The sequence below is a fragment of the Tursiops truncatus genome, chromosome 9, assembly GCF_011762595.2.
Source record: "Tursiops truncatus isolate mTurTru1 chromosome 9, mTurTru1.mat.Y, whole genome shotgun sequence".
In the NCBI taxonomy this organism is placed as follows: domain Eukaryota; kingdom Metazoa; phylum Chordata; class Mammalia; order Artiodactyla; family Delphinidae; genus Tursiops; species Tursiops truncatus.
The window spans coordinates 62,010,073-62,028,336 of NC_047042.1; the positions used below are offsets into that span (position 1 = coordinate 62,010,073).

Below are 18,264 nucleotides of genomic sequence, written 5' to 3' on the forward strand. Positions count from 1 at the left end.
GCGTAAATTAGATTAGATCCATCCATATTTTACTTCCCAGGGTTGTTGTGAGGATTTTCCATCTTTTATGTGAAGCAGCCAGCTTAATGCCAGGCACATAGGATATGCTCGATAAATAGTACTATTATGATTAGTGTTATTATTGGACAATTCTTAGTACATCCTATAATTATCATCATAATTCTCAAATTGTCTTATAGAGCAATTAGATTACACTTCTAGTTTTATGTCAGTTGATGCTTTGAGATGGAATTCTTTTTTTAAAATTTATTTTATTAAAGTGTAGTTGGTTTACAATGTGTAAATTTCTGCTGTACAGCAAAGTGATTCAGTTATACATATATACATTCTTTTTCATATTCTTTTCCATTATGGTTTATCACAGGATATTGAATATAGTTTCCTGTGCTATAGAGTAAGACCTTGTTGTTCATCCATTCTGTATATAATAGTTTGCATCTGCTAATCCCAAACTCCCAATCCATCCTGCACCATCCCCTTGGCAACCACAAGTCTGTTCTCTATGTCTGTGAGTCTCTTTCATAGGTAAGTTCGTTTATGTCATATTTTATATTCCACATATAAGTGATATCATATGGTATTTGTCTTTCTCTTTCTGACTTACTACACTTAGTACGAGAATCTCTAGGTCCATCCATGTTGCTGTAATCACATTATTTCATTCTTTTTAATGGCTGAGTAGTATTCCATTGTATATATGTACCACATCTTCTTTATCTATTCATCTGTCATTGGACATTTAGGTTGTTTCCATGTCTTGGCTATTGTGAATAGTGCTATGAATAGTAGGGGTGCATGTACCTTTTTGAATTATAGTTTTGTCTGGATATATACCCAGGAGTGGGCTTGCTGGATCATATGGCACCTCTATTTTTAGTTTTTAAGGAACCTCCATACTGCTTTCCATAGTGTCCCCACCAACTTACATTCCCACCAACAGTGTAGGAGGGTTCCCTTTTCTCCATACCCTCTCCAGCATCTGTTATTTGTAGACTTTTTAATGATGGCCATTCTGACCATTGTGAGGTGGTGCCTCATTGCAGTTTTGATTTGCATTTCTCTAATAATTAGCGATGTTCAGCATCTTTTCACGTGTCTGTTGGTCATGAGATGGAATTCTTAAATAGCCCTTTGTTCTAAATCAAAAAGTCTATTTTCTTCATCTTCCTGATTCGTCCTTCTACCAGTGGTTTATCATTTGCATGTCTAGGGTGATCTGGGTCTCACTCTTAAGGTATTATGTCTTCAAAAACTATTCAAAATTATCATCTCAGGCTTGAAATAATAATTTTTAAAATTCAAATTTCATGGGTCATGCCTCTGTCAGTTCCACTATAAAGAAGTCAGCTTTGAATAACTGCATTATGTCTTCTCATATTTCTATACAATATCACTGATCTGTTTCAGAATCGGTGTTGGTGATATGAATATTCTGTTGATTTTTTGATTGAATTTTTTTGTTGAGATAGTTGTGTATTCCCATGCAGTTATAACAAAAAATACAGCTAAATCTCATGTATCCTTTACCCACTTTCTTCCAGTAGTAGCATTTTGTAAAACTATAGCATAATATCACAACCAGGGTATTGACATTGATAAAATCTATAGATTTTCTTCAGATTTCCACAATTTTACTTATACTCATTTGTGGGTGTATTAAGTTCTATACAGTTTTATCACACATGCAGGTTTGTGTATCCACCACCACATTCAAGACACCAAACAGCTCCATCACACAAGACTCCCTCATGTTGCCTTTTATTAACAGAACTCCCCTCCCGTCCACTGCTCTCTACCACATTCTGTTGTTTTTGAAAGAACGAATCAGGTATTTTTTTTTTTATAGTTGGCTTTTCTAGAGGAAAGAAAAATAGCTTACCATGTAAACATCAATAAATGTATTGATAATACATTTGCTTCTTGAAATTTTCATTGTTATTTGAAAATTAGTAGCAATTTGAGGGACAGTCTATAACAATAGTAGGGTATTGGAAAGAACACTGGGCTTGAAGTCCAAAGACCCCAGTTCTGTCACTTATTAGCTATGCGGCTTTTGGCAATTCCCTTACCTTCCCAGAACTTCAGTTTCTTTCTATAAAATGGAATAACTACTCACTGTGTTGTTACAAAGATTCTATTCCATAATGGATGTAGAAATGCTTGGTAAATTGTTCTACAAATATAGACTGCCAGTTTCTTTTGTGCTGGAGCAATTATGTGACTCTTAGGTTAGTAGACACTAACGCTCTTTCTGTTCCCTTCTTTTTTCTCTCTTTGGTACACTTTTTGTTTTGGTTTGTTTTTCATTTTCTTTCTTTTTTTCCTCCTCCTTCTTCTTCATATCTCTTTGATGACTTATCTCATTCTTAGGTTTCCTGCCACACCTGCACTTGGGACTGAAGAAACGCTGAATCTTATCTTTAATGGTGCTGTATCTTTTTGTGGACACAATGGCAGAGGGGTCTTTAAAGGGGTTTGATGAGGGTGCTTGATTTAACGCTTTCCATATTTTCGATATAGCAAGGCTTCCTTTGTCTTTTATACATTCTCAGTTCTGGGGTTTATTTTTTTATGCTTAACTCCAGGTTGGGTTTTTCCATGATTTTTAGTATGGACAAGATGATCAAAACCATAGAGTTTTGCTTGAATCTATGTGTTAAGTCTCCATTCTTTTTAGATCAAAAAAGAGAATGAACAAGCTTTTGAAAGAAACATATGAATACTATAAGAAATTTGACTTAGTTTTAATGCAATTTACTACTTAGTTTTATTATATATATTAAGATTATACAAAATACTAAATTCTCGAACTTAGTTCTTTATCATCTTCTCAGAAATATGATCACTTTTGTATGTTTTTGTGTCTTTCTAGACCTCTTTTCTTTGCATTCAAAAACAAAATGTTGTTTTGTGAGGCTAAAAAATTCATAAATAGTATCATACTATACGTATTAGTCTGCCTCTCTTTTTTGTTTTTCTTCCAACAGTATGTACTGGAGCTCTTTTCACACTATGTAGATCTACTTCTCTATTGGTAATGGCTGCATAGTATTCTGTAATCTAGACATTCTGTAGTATGGAAAAACACAGTTTATTGAAAGATAAATCTTAAAAATAGTTTTAATGCTGAGTCTAACACTGAGAAAAATCCCTTTTAGACAATTCTATTGTGACTAGACAGGTGTATGACATACCTCACTATCACATACCTTTGGTTTAGTGTAAACTTATCTTTATACTTTCCCTGGCTAGGGGGCAGATTACTTGGATGACTTACTTGGCAGATTAGCCAAGCCCATGAAATAATGATTTGTGCTGGAGCCTGTCCTTACTCTCCATGGCATAACACCATTGCATGAGTGTCACTAGATTTGTAAAGTGTGTTCCTAATGTGTCAGTTTAAAATTAGTTCTGCTACCTGTGTGGAGTCCTTGTTTTCTCATGTGCAAGGGGCTTTTAATTTTCTCTTTTCTGTGCATCTTAGTGCCACTTTAGTTTTAGTTGGATAAGCATTCTGAGCTGTACATTGATAAATTTACTTCCTGTCCATTTATCACCAGGCATCTGGAAGATGCTATATTGTCATCATTTAATGAAGTGGTGATAATTGGTTTATGTGAAAATAGAAGCAGAAGTCAGTATCCTCCTAAAACTAGTGTGTAAACTCTCTGAAGGCAGGGACCTTTTTTTTCTTTTGTCTTATTCACTACTATATTCTTAGCACAATACATTTCTTGTCATGTTATAGGTGCTTAATAAACATTTGTTCTAGGAATGAATGCTTTCTTGCCACCAAGATAATTTCTTGAAACTGGATGTCTTGGATAAGGGCAATCCTACAAAGAACAGAGCAGCGGAGAATTCTTTCAGTTCAGGCTCATGAATCATTAGGATGATTTATTCTAAAATCCTCAAAAGCCACTAAAAAAATGAAACTCTTCTCGCTTCCTAAATAATATTGTTGGAGGACTCAGGTAAACTGCCGTAGCTAGGAAGGTTTTATCGCTGAAAATTCTTGACTAAAGAAATCTTTTCTATTCCTTTTTTGTGAGTATGTGTGTGCCAGAGTTAAGTATGAAATAATCATCTGTTGAAATATCTCAATGCAGATACAGAGGTTAAATTTCATCATATTGTAAGTATAATGAAAATTTCATCATATTCTAAGTGTAATGAGAATTATTTGAGATCTTTCAGTATTAATACCTGTCCAGAAGCATGAAAAGTTTGATTGTCTTCATTTTCCCTTTATGTAATTGTTGGGTTCTTTCTCTTGGAAACAAAATTTCTTTCATAAAATGTATCCTCTGAACGGTGAGGATAGGATGTAGAAATGTAGAACTGAGGAAGTTTGGGGGTCTTATGGGTGCTAGATATCCAGGAACTGCTATGAATTCCAATAAAGTCCTTAGGACAAACTGAAAGTGAAGCCCAAGTCCCTTCATATACGAATGATTAAGCATTGCTGAGTTGGCTGTAATGTGAAATAGTTGGTATGGTACATTTACTCGTGTAATAGAGTTAGTGATGGTACGTTCGTAGGTTCTGAGGTCAAAGTTTGGCTTACTAGCTCTGCACTCAGTAATGATAGCTATTGTTATTTAGGAACCAAAAAGTCAATTTACCAGGTACAGGGATAGGTAAGGTCAGGGTGGGAGGGCAGAATGGCTTCTGTGCCCTTGGTGTTTAGCAGAAACTCTGGGTACCACTAGTTTACATGGTGAGGCCAGTGAAGTGGGTCTCCAATCTTCGAGTGACTTGGGATGTAGGTGCCTTTGAATCTGGTCCAGCAAGAGCCTGTTAGAGAAAGCCACTGCTTCTAAGGTTGCAGTAAGACATCCAACATTGTTTCCTTTAAATGCATGCTAATAAATGTTCTAGGGTTTGAAGTGGCATATCTGACTTATTCTAGTATAATGATTAAGAACTCTGTGTCTAGAGACAGCTTACTTGTATTCCAGTCCTGGCTCTGTGACCTTGGGCAAATTACTTAAACAAAAAGAAAGCCAAAACCCTCCTAAACCTCAGTTTTCCCATCTGTAGAATGGTGCCTCCTTCATTGGCTTGTTGTGAGGACTGAAATGTGTAAAGACATTAATTGCTTAGAATAGTGCTTGGAACACAATAATCTCTCAACAAACGTTAACTACAATTCTGAGGATAGTTTTTCATCTTTATTTGACTAATAAGTTATGCCATTTCAAAAATGGTGCTATTCATTGATCAGAAAAAAGAGGTTATAATACATCATCTTTCTGAAACTTCGCTATCTGTCAGCATCACAAATCTAGATCTCAGCTAAGAAACATGAAGATCATGTATCCTCAGGGGCATCCCCAAAGTCCTCTAGCGTAACTGCCTTGGGTGTTTGGTTCCAGAGAGGATACCAAAAGGAAAGGCGCTTCAGGATCATGAGGTCAAGTGGCCATCTTCCCAAAATCCCTGATTGTTTCATCTGGATGTATTCTTAGAAGGAAAATTGCTCAATCAGAAAATATTTCTCACTCACACACACACACCACACACACACACGTACGCATACATATTGCTTAGCAAAAATGTACTAAGTTATAGTTACTCCAGCAGTGTATAAAAATGTCTATTTTGTAGGTATTATTGTTTTGATCTTTACAATTCTTAACTGAAAAAATAATTTGACTGTTATTTCAATCTTTCTTTCTTTGCTTACCAGTGAGCTTGAACATTTAAAAAATGTTAATTGGCCATTTATCTTTCTTCTCTTGTGATTTACATATGTAAAACCTTTTGTTCAATAGTATATCAGGTAGTTCAGCTTTTTCTTATTTTGTGTATATTGAGTGGCAATCTTTTAGCATACTTCTGTCATGCATAAAAAATACCTTGTGTATGTAAGGAATGTAATCTCTCTTCATATGTAAAAGAAGTTTTACCAATTTGGCATTTGCCTTTTATTTTTATTTATGATGTTTTTTAGACAAGTAAAATTTATAAAGTATTTACATAATAAAGTCTTCATCTTTTTCCTTTAGGTTTCTCTGTCTAGGAAAGTCTTCCCATGCCAAGAGTATTATCGACCTATAATTTATTTTAACATTTTTATGCTATTATTCTTTTTTTTTTGCGGTGTGCGGGCCTCTCACTGTTGTGGCTTCTCCCGTTGCGGAGCACAGGCTCCAGACGCGCAGGCTCAGTGGCCATGGCTCACGGACCCAGCCGCTCCGCGGCATGTGGGATCTTCCCGGACCGGGGCACGAACCCGTGTCCCCTGCATCGGCAGGCGGACTCTCAACCACTGCGCCACCAGGGAAGCCTGCTATTATTCTTTATATATACTTTTTAAATCCATTCTGCAATTTAGTGAGAAGCTAATCTCCTCGCCAAAAATGGTGAGCTAGTTGTCTCAGCCCCTGTTAACTGCATGATCCATTTTTCTCTTACTGAGCTGAAATACTACTTGTATCATTTAACAATTTTACTGTATAGCAAACTACCCCAAACCTTAGTGGTTTAAAACAACAGTTCATTATCGTTCATGAGTCTCTGAATCAGCTGGGCAGTTCTGTTGACCTGGGCCATGGTTGGCTGTTCTTGTTTGAATTCACTCCTGTGTCTCTGGTTAGCTGGTTGCTCAGCTGGGGACTGGATGGCCTAGGATGTGCTTACTTACGTATTGGCATTTGGCTCGCAGTTAGATGGGGTGATTGTACCACATGTCTCTCCTGTGTGGCAGACTGGCCTGGGCTTGTTTACGTGGTGGCTACAGGTCCCGGTGCACAAGTATTCTTCAAGGCTCTGCCTGTGCCATGTCTCTAACTCCCCACTGGTTTTGACCAACCCAGATCAAAGGGTTGGGGAAATAGACTCTGCTTCTTTATTTGAGTCGAGAACTGTGGGCAGTTTTACAATTTACCCTAATTCTAAATGAGCATATACTAAATTAGCAGAATGTTTTGAAAGATAATTTTTTTCAACCTTTCCTAATCCTTGAACTTAGGTTTTCTATACTTTTAACTTTGAAACCTAAATTTTTGTTGTTATTATAATTTTATTAATTCATAACCAGTTATGGTCTATGGATTTTAAAGATAATTTCTCTTATAATTAGATTTGTCAAGAGTTATTTAAAGCAAACAGAGCATCTGTGCTGTTTTCAGGCTAGTGAAACTGCCTGAATACTTACCTATGTGCTTAGTTATGGTCAGTTGTTTCGGGGATGGAATCTGTTATCTAGTCTCCTTGTAGGTCCCCACCATAGTCCTGTCCAGGGTGGGCGTTATGGGTGTGTGATCTGTGCAGTCACAGAGCCCTGTGTTTGGTTGAATGCTCTGTGGTAGCCGTCGTGAAATTCTTAATACTTTTTGAACAAGAGGCCCCATATTTTCATTTTGCCCTGGGCCCCTCAAATAATGTAGGTGGTTCTTGCCCTGTTGGGATACTAACTAACTTTTAATGAGTAGAACAAGACAATTGGGAGCTCAAATACAGAGTAGAATTCAAAGACATACTGGTTTTATTACCACTACCCCAAAACTACCTGTAAGTTTCCCCAAAGATGAACAAAAAGGGATGCAGTGGGCATCAATGAGCTCCTCTGAAGAGCTCGAAGACTTCTTTCTGGGAAAGGCATCTTGGTTAACTGACAATGAAGTGACAAGTGTTATCTCATTTAAGAGTATCATCCTGCAATTAGCTGTCTCTAGGCACGTTGTGGGTGGCAGCCTCTTTTTAGATTTCCATCCTGTGGGTCACTGGCTTCAAGGTGCACCGTGAATAGTTATGAGTTTTGGTGCACAAAGGCTTCAGCCAACCACTTTTCTCCTGTTTTTAACTGCAGGTTATTTCTTATATCCTTATCTTTGATTGGACAGGAACCCCAAAACCACAGCACCACATTATACTTTTAGTACCATGCCTTTCCTGTATAGTATCTACTTACCATCACATCAGACTTCACTGGGGGCATCTACCAAGCACCCTTTACTGAGGTCATCCTATAGCTGAGGCTAGAAGAGAGGACTAGGACTATCACTCTGGGAAAAGCACCCCGTGATTCTTACGTGGGAAGGATGTGGTTTCCCGTGAATGAGGATTTTCCAGTTGCTCACCACAATTTCTATAATTTATTCTAGAATTTTGGGAAAAAAGTCTTACTGTTTGAAAGAACTTTCACCTTTACTAGTTCTAGAGGCATAATGTTGAAAGAAAGTAACCGCGTCAAGAATTTCTTTTTTTCAGCAGTTAGAAACCTAAATTTCCTCATTTGGATAATTGGAATCCTGCTTTGTCAACCAACTGAATATATTTTTGGAGGACCTAAGAAAAAAAGTATGGGGAGAGAAGGGAAATTCATGTTTATTGAGCATCTGTTGAGTCTGAGGTACATTTCATTTATTTATCATTTTATACAGCCATCTTGTGAGGGTGGCATTCTTGTTTCCATTTTATGGATGAAGAACTTGAGACATACATCAGGGTTAAACAACCTGCTCAGTGTTACACAGTTATTAAGCCATCTATTCCAAAGTCCATGTTTTAGTATGTCATGTGGCATTTGTACTTAAATTATTTCCAGGTGGGAAATAGACATCATAGTTTTCTTTAGCAAAACTACAGTCAGGTTGAAGAAAAAGCAGACTTGTGAAAAATATTTGTACATATTTATGATGTGTATATATTCATGATCATCCAATATTCATTGTATATACACCTATCAGAAGGTAACAGAATCTTCTGGAGAGTTCCCCAAATGTGTATTACATCTGAAACTTGGGTATCAGAGGAAGAGGTGAGTTTGCTAATTTAACTGATACTGAAGTTCAGTTTCTTTGCCATCAAATGCTAGTGCTTATTGCATTTGGCAGAAAAGCTTTGGAAAATAAGTTCTCTGATGTTATAAAATTTTCACGTGTATTTGTTTGTCAAGGCAGGACTCATTGGTTGAATTGAAATAGGGGAAATTTAGACTTACCCTATGGTTTGGCTGCGTTTTGATGCTTTTATGTGTACTAAGATTTTTTTTTTTCTCTGCTTGAACACTAACCCTCTGTTGTAACAGGGGAAAAGTGTTTACTAATCTAAAAGTTTAATTGTGTCAGATGACATATGTGTGATGTAATGACTGATAGCCATTAATGTTTTAGAAAGGCACTTGGCTGGTTTTTCTTTTCTGCAAAACAGAGGCTGTATTAGGCATAATTTTAAACAGAGATCCTGTGGTTTGGAGTTTGCTATTTGTTACTTTTTCTGTACTTAAAACTTCCTTCTACTCTGTTTATTTGTGTGTTATTGATACATAAAAAATCATTTTAAGTCATGCAAAAATCTAAGAGCTTTTTGGTCTGTGACTTTTTAAATGAGCATGATGTTGGCTGATAACACAAAGGAATATGTGATGAAACCATTCAGAGGCCTACTTTCCTCTTTGCATTGGCAAGTAAAAAACAATATGCTGATAGACTGAGAAGGAAGTATCAGGGATTTGATGATGTTGCTGCATTTGTTTTCCTTATAACCACTTAAGAGCTAAGAAAAAGTTATTTCTCTTCCAAGGGAGATGGAATAAACAGATGATAAAGGGAGCACAAAAAAATGTAACCATATGTTTGGGGATGAATGGGAGAGGTAAGTTAAAAAAAATAAAAGGATGGGATGGCAGTAAAAAAATGGAGTTTGTGTGTTTTCACCCTATAATTCTATTCTTGGATGTTTATCTAAGAAAATAGTTCACAAAGGAAAAAAAATACATTCATAAAGTTGTTCATTTACAGTATTAATCACCTTTGCAAGAAATTATAAATCAGCTTTCATTTCTTAGAAATGAAAAGAAAAAAATGAAAAAAAGATATATCATTTCTTATTATTTTAAAAACTGGAATAATATAAAATATTTTATTTTATTTTTATTATTATTTTTTAATTAATTAATTTTATTTATTTATTTTTGGCTGCACTGGGTCCTTGCCGATGCGCATGGGCTTTCTCTAGTTGCCGCGAGCAGGGGCCACTCTTGGTTGCAGTGTGCAGGATCTAGAGCACAGGCTCAGCAGCTGTGGCACATGGGCTTAGTTGCTCCGCGGCATGTGGGATCCTCCTGGACCAGGGCTCGAACCCATGTCCCCTGCATTGGCAGGCAGACTCCTAACCACTGCGCCACCAGGGAAGCCCCTAAAACATTTTAAATAATTGGAAAGCGCAGATTAGTATATAGTAAGTTTCCAATAGATGTATCTATAATACATAAGTGTGCAAAGATTTGGAAGGAATACAAAAAAAATGACATACATTTGTTTTAGGTGACTTTAAATTCTTAAATAATTAAAAAAATTGTTATAATCATAATTTTTTAAGTGTGAATTTTTTTTCACAATATGTGAATGTACTTAACACTACTGAACTGTACACTTAAAAATACCTAAGGTGGTAAATTTTATGTTCTGTTTTACCACAATTAAAAAGAATAATAACTTTTTGAAAACTGGGATGTGGTCAGAAACTCCTGGTTGTCATTGGTTTTAATTTTTCTTTTTTGCAGTGTAGACTAAACATAACTTTTTTTTTTTAACAATCCTATTCACTTTTTTTTTAAACAACTTTATTAGAGTATAATTGCTTTACAATGGCGTTAGTTTCTGCTTTATAACAAAGTGAATCAGCTATACATATATCCCCATATTTCCTCCCTCTTGCGTCTCCCTCCCTCCCACCCTCCCTATCCCACCCCTCTAGGTGGTCACAGAGCACCGAGCTGATCTCCCTGTGCTATGCGGCTGCTTCCCACTAGCTATCTATTTTACATTTGGTAGTATATATAAGTCCATGCCACTCTCTCACTTCGTCCCAACTTACCCTTCCCCATCCCCGTGTCCTCAAGTCCATTCTCTAGTAGGTCTGCATCTTTATTCCTGTCCTGCCTCTAGGTTCCTCATAACCATTTTTGTGTTTTGTTTTAGATTCTATATATATGTGTTAGCATACGGTATTTGTTTTTCTCTTTCTGACTTCACTATGTATGACAAACTCTAGGTCCATCCACCTCACTACAAATCACTGTTTCATTTCTTTTTATGGCTAATATTTCATTGTATATATATGCCACATCTTCTTTATCCATTCATCTGTTGATGGACACTTAGGTTGCTTCTATGTCCTGGCTATTGTAAATAGAGCGGCAATGAACATTATGGTGCCTGACTCATTTTGAATTATTTTCTCAGGGTATGTGCCCAGTAGTGGAGTTGTTGCGTCGTATGGTAGTTCTATTTTTAGTTTTTTAAGGAACCTCCATAATGTTCTCCATAGTGGCTGTATCAATTCACATTCCCATCAACAGTGCAAGAGGGTTCCCTTTTCTCCACACCCTCTCCAGTATTTACTGTTCGTAGATGTTTTGATGATGGCCATTCTGACCGGTGTGAGGTGATACCTCCTTGTAGTTTTGATTTGCATTTCTCTAATGATTAATGATGTCGAGCATTCTTTCATGTGTTTGTCTTCTACCCATTTTTGGATTGGGTTGTTTGTGTTTTTTATCGAGCTGCATGAGCTGCTTGTATATATTGGAGATTAACCCTTTGTCAGTTGCTTCATTTGCAAATAATTTCTCCATTCTGAGGGTTGTCTTTTCATTTTGTTTATGGTTCCCTTTGCTGTGCAAAAGCTTTTAAGTTTCATTAGGTCCCATTTGTTTATTTGTTTTTTATTTCCATGTTTCTAGGAGGTGGTTCAAAAAGGATCTTGCTGTGATTTATGTCATAGAGTGTTCTGTGTTTTCCTCTAAGAGTTTCATAGTGTATGGCCTTACATTTAGGTCTTTACTCCATTTTGAGTTTCTTTTTGTGTATGGTGTTAGGGAGTGTTCCAACATTATTCTTTTACATGTAGCTGTCCAGTTTTCCCAGCACCACTTACTGAAGAGGCTGTCTTTTCTCCACTGTATATTCTTGCCTCCTTTACCAAAAATAAGGTAACCATATGTGTGTGGATTGATCTTTGGGCTTTCTCTACTGTTCCATTGACCTATATTTCTGTTTTTGTGGCAGTACCATACTGTCTTGATTACTGTAGCTTTGTAATATAGTCTGAAGTCAGGGAGCCTGATTCCTCCAGCTCCGTTTTTCGTTCTCAAGATTGCTTTGGCTATTTGGGGTCTCTTGTGTTTCCGTACAAATTGTGAAAGATTTTGTTCTAGTTCTATGAAAAATGCCATTGGTAGTTTGATAGGGATTGCACTGAATCTGTAGATTGCTTTGGGTAGTATAGTAATTTTCACAATGTTGATTCTTCCAACCCAAGAACATGGTATATCTCTCCATCTGTTGTATCATCTTTCATTTCATTCATCAGTGTCTTATAGTTTTCTGCACACAGGACTTTTGTCTCCTTAGGTAGCTTTATTCCTAGGTATTTTATTCTTTTTCTTTCAATGGTAAATAGGAGTGTTTCCTTAATTTCTCTTTCAGATTTTTCATCATTAGTGTATAGGAATGCAAGAGATTTCTGTGCATTAATTTTGTATCCTGATTCTTTACCAAATTCACTGATTAGCTCTAGTGGTATTCTGGTAGCATCTTTAGGGTTCTCTATGTATAGTATCATCTCATCTGAAAACTGTGACAGCTTTACTTCTTCTTTTCCTATTTGGATTCCTTTTATTTCTTTTTCTTCTGTGATTCCTGTGGCTAAAACTTCCAAAACTATGTTGAATAATAGTGGTGAGAATGGGCAACCTTGTCTTGTTCCTGATTTTAGTGGAATTGGTTTCAGTTTTTCACCATTGAGAACCATATTGGCTGTGGATTTGTCATATATGGCCTATATTATGTTGAGATAAGTTCTCTCTTTGCCTACTTTCTGGAGGGTTTTTATCGTAAATGGGTGTTGAATTTTGTTGAAAGGTTTTCCTGCATCTATTGAGATAATCATATGTTTTTTTCTTCAGTTTCTTAATATGGTGTATCACATAGATTGATTTGTGTATATTGAAGAATCCTTGTATTCCTGCGATAAACCCCACTTGATCATGGTGTATGATCCTTTTAATGTGCTGTTGGATTCTGTTGGCTAGTATTTTGTTTAGGATTTTTGCATCTATGTTCATCAGTGATATTGGCCTGTAGTTTTCTTTCTTTGTGACATCTTTATCTGGTTTTGGTATCAGGGTGATGGTGGACTGGTAGAATGAGTTTGGGAGTGTTCCTCTCTCTGCTGTATTTTGGAAGAGTTTGAGAAGGATAGGTGTTAGCTCTCTCTAAATGTTTGATAGGATTCGCCTGTGAAGCCATATGGTCCTGGGCTTTTGTTTGTTGGAAGATTTTTAATCACAGTTTCAATTTCAGGGCTTGTGATTGGTCTGTTTATATATTCTATTTCTTCCTTGTTCAGTCTCGGAAGGTTGTGCTTTTCTAAGAATTTGTCCATTTTTTCCAGGTTGTCCATTTTATTGGCATAGAGTTGCTTGTAGTAATCTCTCATGATCCTTTGTATTTCTGCAGTGTCAGTTGTTACTTCTGCTTTTTCATTTCTAATTCTGGTATTATGAGTCTTCCTCCTTTTTCTCTTTATGAGTCTGGCTAATGGTTTATCAATTTTATCTTCTCAAAGAACCAGCTTTTAGTTTTATTGATCTTTGCTGTTGTTTCCTTCATTTCTTTTTCATTTATTTCTGATCTGTTCTTTATGATTACTTTCCTTCTGCTAACTTTCGGTTGTGTTTTTTGTTGTTGTTTTTCTTTCTCTAATTGCCTCAGATGTAAGGTTAGGTTGTTTATTGAGATGTTTCTTGTTTCTTAAGGTAGCATTGTATTGCTATAAACTTCCCTCTTAGAACTGCTTTTGCTGCTTCCTATAGGTTTTGGGTCATCATGTTTTCACTGTCATTTGTTTCTAGGTAGTTTCTGATTTCCTCTTTGATTTCTTCAGTGATCTCTTGGTTATTAAGTAGTGTATTGTTTAGCCTCCCTGTGTTTGTATTCTTTACAGTTTTTTTCCTGTAATTGATATCTAGTCTCATAGCGTTGTGGTCGGAAAAGATACTTGATATGATTTGAATTTTCTTAAATTTACCAAGGCTTGATTTGTGACCCAAGATATGATCTATCCTGGAGAATGTTCCATGAGCACTTGAGAAGAAAGTGTGTTCTGTGGTTTTGGGATGGAATGTCCTTTAAATATCAATTAAGTCCATCTTGTTTAATGTATCATTTAAAGGTTGTGTTTCCTTATTTATTTTCATTTTGGATGATCTGTCCATGGGTGAAAGTGGGGCGTTACAGTCCCCTACTATGATTGTGTTACTGTCGATTTCCCCTTTTATGGCTGTTAGTATTTGCCTTATGTATTGAGGTGCTCTATGTAGGGTGCATAAATATTTACAATTGTTGTATCTTCTTCTTGGATTGATCTCTTGATCATTAGGTAATGTTCTTTGTCTCTTGTAATAGTCTGTATTTTAAAGTCTGTTTTGTCTGATATGAGAATTGCTACTCCAGCTTTCTTTGAATTTCCTTTTGCGTGGAATATCTTTTTCCATCCCCTCACTTTCAGTCTGTAGGTAGGCCTAGGTCTGAAGTGGGTCTCTTGTACACAGCGTATATACAGGTCTTGTTTTGGTATCCATTCAGCCAGTCTATGTCTTTTGGTTGGAGCATTTAATCCATTTACATTTAAGGTAATTATCGATATGTATGTTCCTATTACCATTTTCTTAATTGTTTTGTGTTTGTTATTGTAGGTCTTTTCCTTCTCTTGTGTTTCCTGCCTAGAGAAGTTCCTTTAGCATTTGTTGTAAAGCTGGTTTGGTGGTGCTGAATTCTCTTAGCTTTTGCTTGTCTCTTAATCTTTTAATTTCTCCATCGAATCTGAATGAGATCCTTGCTGGCTAGAGTAATCTTGGTTGTAGGTTTTTCCCTTCCATTTCTTTAAATATGTCCTGACACTCCCTTCTGGTTTACAGAGTTTATGCTGAAAGATCAGCTGTTAACCTTATGGGGATTCCCTTGTGTGTCATGTGTTGCTTTTCCCTGCTGCTTTTAATATTTTTTCTTTGTGTTCAATTTTTGATACTTTGATTAATATATGTCTTTGTTTGTTCCTCCTTGGATTTATTCTATATGGGACTCTTCGCTTCCTGGAATTGATTAACTCTCTCCTTTTTCCCATATTAGGGAAGTTTTCAACTATGATCTCTTCAAATATTTTCTCAGTCCCTTTCTTTTTCTCTTCTTCTTCTGGGACCCCTATAATTCGAATGTTTGTGCGTTTCATGTTGTCCCAGAGGTCTGTAAGACTGTCCTCAATTCTTTTCATTCTTTTTTCTTTTTTCTCCTCTGTGGTAGTTGTTTCCTATTTCCTATTTTATCTTCCAAGTCACTTATCCATTCTTCTGCCTCAGTTATTCTGCTATTGAGTCCTTCTAGAGAATTTTAAATTTCATTTATTGTGTTGTTCATCATTGTTTGTTTGCTCTTTAGTTCTTCTAGGTCCTTGTTAACTGATTCTTGCATTTTGTCTATTCTATTTCCAAGATTTTGGATCATCTTTACTATCATCACTCTGAATTCTTTTTCAGGTAGACTGCCTATTTCCTCTTCATTTGTTAGGTCTGGTGGGCTTTTACCTTGCTCCTTCATCTGCTGTGTTTCTCTGTCTTCTCATTTTGCTTAGCCTACTGTGTTTGGCGTCTCCCTTTCACAGGCTGCGCATTCGTAGTTCCTGTTATTTTTGGTGTCTGCCCTCAGTGGTAAGGTTGGTTCAGTGGGTTTTGTAGGCTTCCTGGTGGAGGGTACTGGTGCTTGTGTTCTGGTGAATGAGGGTGGATCTTGTCTTTCTGTTGGGCAGGTCCACATCCGGTGGTGTGTTTTGGGGTGTCTGGGACCTTATTATGATTTTAGGCAGCTCACTGCTAATGGGTGGGGTTGTATTACTGTCTTGCTAGTTGTTTGGCATAGGGTGTCCAGCACTGTAGCTTGCTGGTCATTGAGTGGAGCCGGGTCTTCGTGTTGAGATGGAGATCTCTGGGAGAGCTTTCGCCATTTGATATTCCATGGAGCCGGAGCTTTCTGGTCGACCAATGTCCTGAATTCGGCTCCCCCACCTCAGAAGTACAGGCCTGACACCCGGCCGGAGCATGAAGACCCTGTCATCCACCCGGCTCGGAAGGAAAGGGAAAGAAAAAGAAAGAAAAATAAATAGAATAAAATAAAAAAGTTATTAAAATATAAAATTATTATTAAAAATAAAAAAAATTTAAAAGTAATAAAAATAAAAAAAAGAAGGAAGAGAGCAACCAGATCAAAAAAGAAATCCACAAATAATAACAAGCGCTAAAAACTATAGTTAAAAAAAAAAAAAGAAAAAAAGAGACAGAACCCTAGGACAAATGGTAAAAGCAAAGGTATACAGACGAAATCACACAGAGAAGCATACACATACATACTGACAAAAAGAGAAAAAGGAAAAAAAAAAATATATCGTTGCTCCCAAAGTACACTGCCTCTATTTTGGGATGATCCGTTGTCTATTTATGTATTCCACAGATGCAGCGTACATCAAGTTGATTGTGGAGATTTAATCAGCTGCTCCTGAGGCGAGATTTCCTGTCTCTTCTTTGTTCGCACAGCTCCTGTAGTTCAGCTTTGGATTTAGCCCCGCCTCTGCGTTTAGGTCACCTGAGGGCGTTTGTTCCCGCCCAGATAGGATGGGGTCAAAGGAGCAGCTGATTATGGGGCTCTGGCTCACTCAGGCCGGGGGGAGGGAGGGGTACAGAATGCGGGGCGAGCCTGCAGCGGCAGAAACCAACATGTCTTTGCAACAGCCTGAAGCGCGCCCTGTATTCTCCCGGGGAAGTTGTCCCTGGAACCCGGGATCCTGGCAGTGGCAGGCTGCACAGCCTCCCGGGAGGGGAGGTGTGGATAGTGACTAGTGCTCGCACACAGGCTTCTTGGTGGCGGCAGCAGCACCCTTAGCGTCTCATGCCCGTCTCTGGTGTCCGTGCTGATAGCCGCGGCTCGCACCCGTCTCTGGAGCTCGTTTAGGCGGTGCTCTGAATCCCCTCTCCTCGCACACCCTGAAACAGTGGTCTCTTGCCTCTTAGGCAGGTCCAGACTTTTTCCCACACTCCCTCCCGTTTAGCTGTGGCGCAGTAGCCCCCTTCAGGCTGTGTTCACGCAGCCAACCCCAGTCCTCTCCCTGGGATCCGACCTCTGAAGCCCGAGCCTCAGCTCCCAGCCCCCAGCCACCCCAGCGGGTGATCAGACAAGCCTCTCCGGCTGGTGAGTGCTGGTTGGCACTGATCCTCTGTGCGGGAATCTCGCCGCTTTACCCTCTGCACTCCTGTTGCTGTGCTCTCCTCCGTGACTCCGAAGCTTACCCCCAGCCACGCCCGGTCTCTGCCAGTGAGGGGGCTTCCTAGTGGGTGGAAACTCTCCTCCTTCACAGCTCCCTCCCACTGGTGCAGGTCCCATTCCTATTCTTTTGTCTCTGTTTTTTCTTTTTCCCTACCCAGGTACCTGGGGGAGTTTCTTGCCTTTTGGGAGGTCTGAGGTCTTGCCAGCGTTCAGTAGGTGTTCTGTAGGAGTTGTTCCACATGTAGATGTATTTCTGATGTATTTGTGGGGAGGAAGGTGATCTCCACGTCTTACTCTTCTGGCATCTTGAAGGTCTCCCGTCTTTGGTTTTCTGAGGGAAGTATTTTCTCTCACCTGTATATACCTTGTAAACTTATTTCTCTAGTCTCATAATGTTTAGAACTTTGGGTAATCATTGCATATATGAGATAGTTTATTCCTATTCACTCAAAAGAGAGCAATTAGATAACTGGATGGTATGCTTGAATGAAGATATGAATAGGATGGATGTTGTCTTGCTCTATCTGGCCGTAAACTCGCCAGTACCTCAGCCAAACTGGAGAAGCATACAAAGCTCTTTGAAAATGATGTCAGTTTTTCTTCATCTAGGTCAGAGTGCAATCTGGAATGTAATCTCCAAAGTGTGTTTGTTTTAAGTACATCACTGATGTATTCAATATATGTGTGTGGCTATATAGAAGTATAGCCCAACAGAAACATACCTCAAGCCACAAATATAAGCCATATATGTAATTTGTAATTTTCTAGCAGCTACGTTAATAAAGTAAAATGACACTAGTGAACTTAATTTTGATAATGTGTTTTATTTAACCTTATATATCTAAAATATTATCATTTCAACATGTAATCAAATAAATATTATTAATGAGATATTTAATATTTTTTCTACAGTAAGTCT

At 37.7% G+C, this 18,264-nt stretch overlaps 1 protein-coding gene across 7 annotated transcripts in view; it reads left to right on the forward strand.

The window, feature by feature from the left end:
- Positions 1-18,264, forward strand: part of BBS9 (Bardet-Biedl syndrome 9) — a 439,924-nt gene that overhangs the window by 230,181 nt on the left and 191,479 nt on the right. The window lies entirely within an intron of this gene.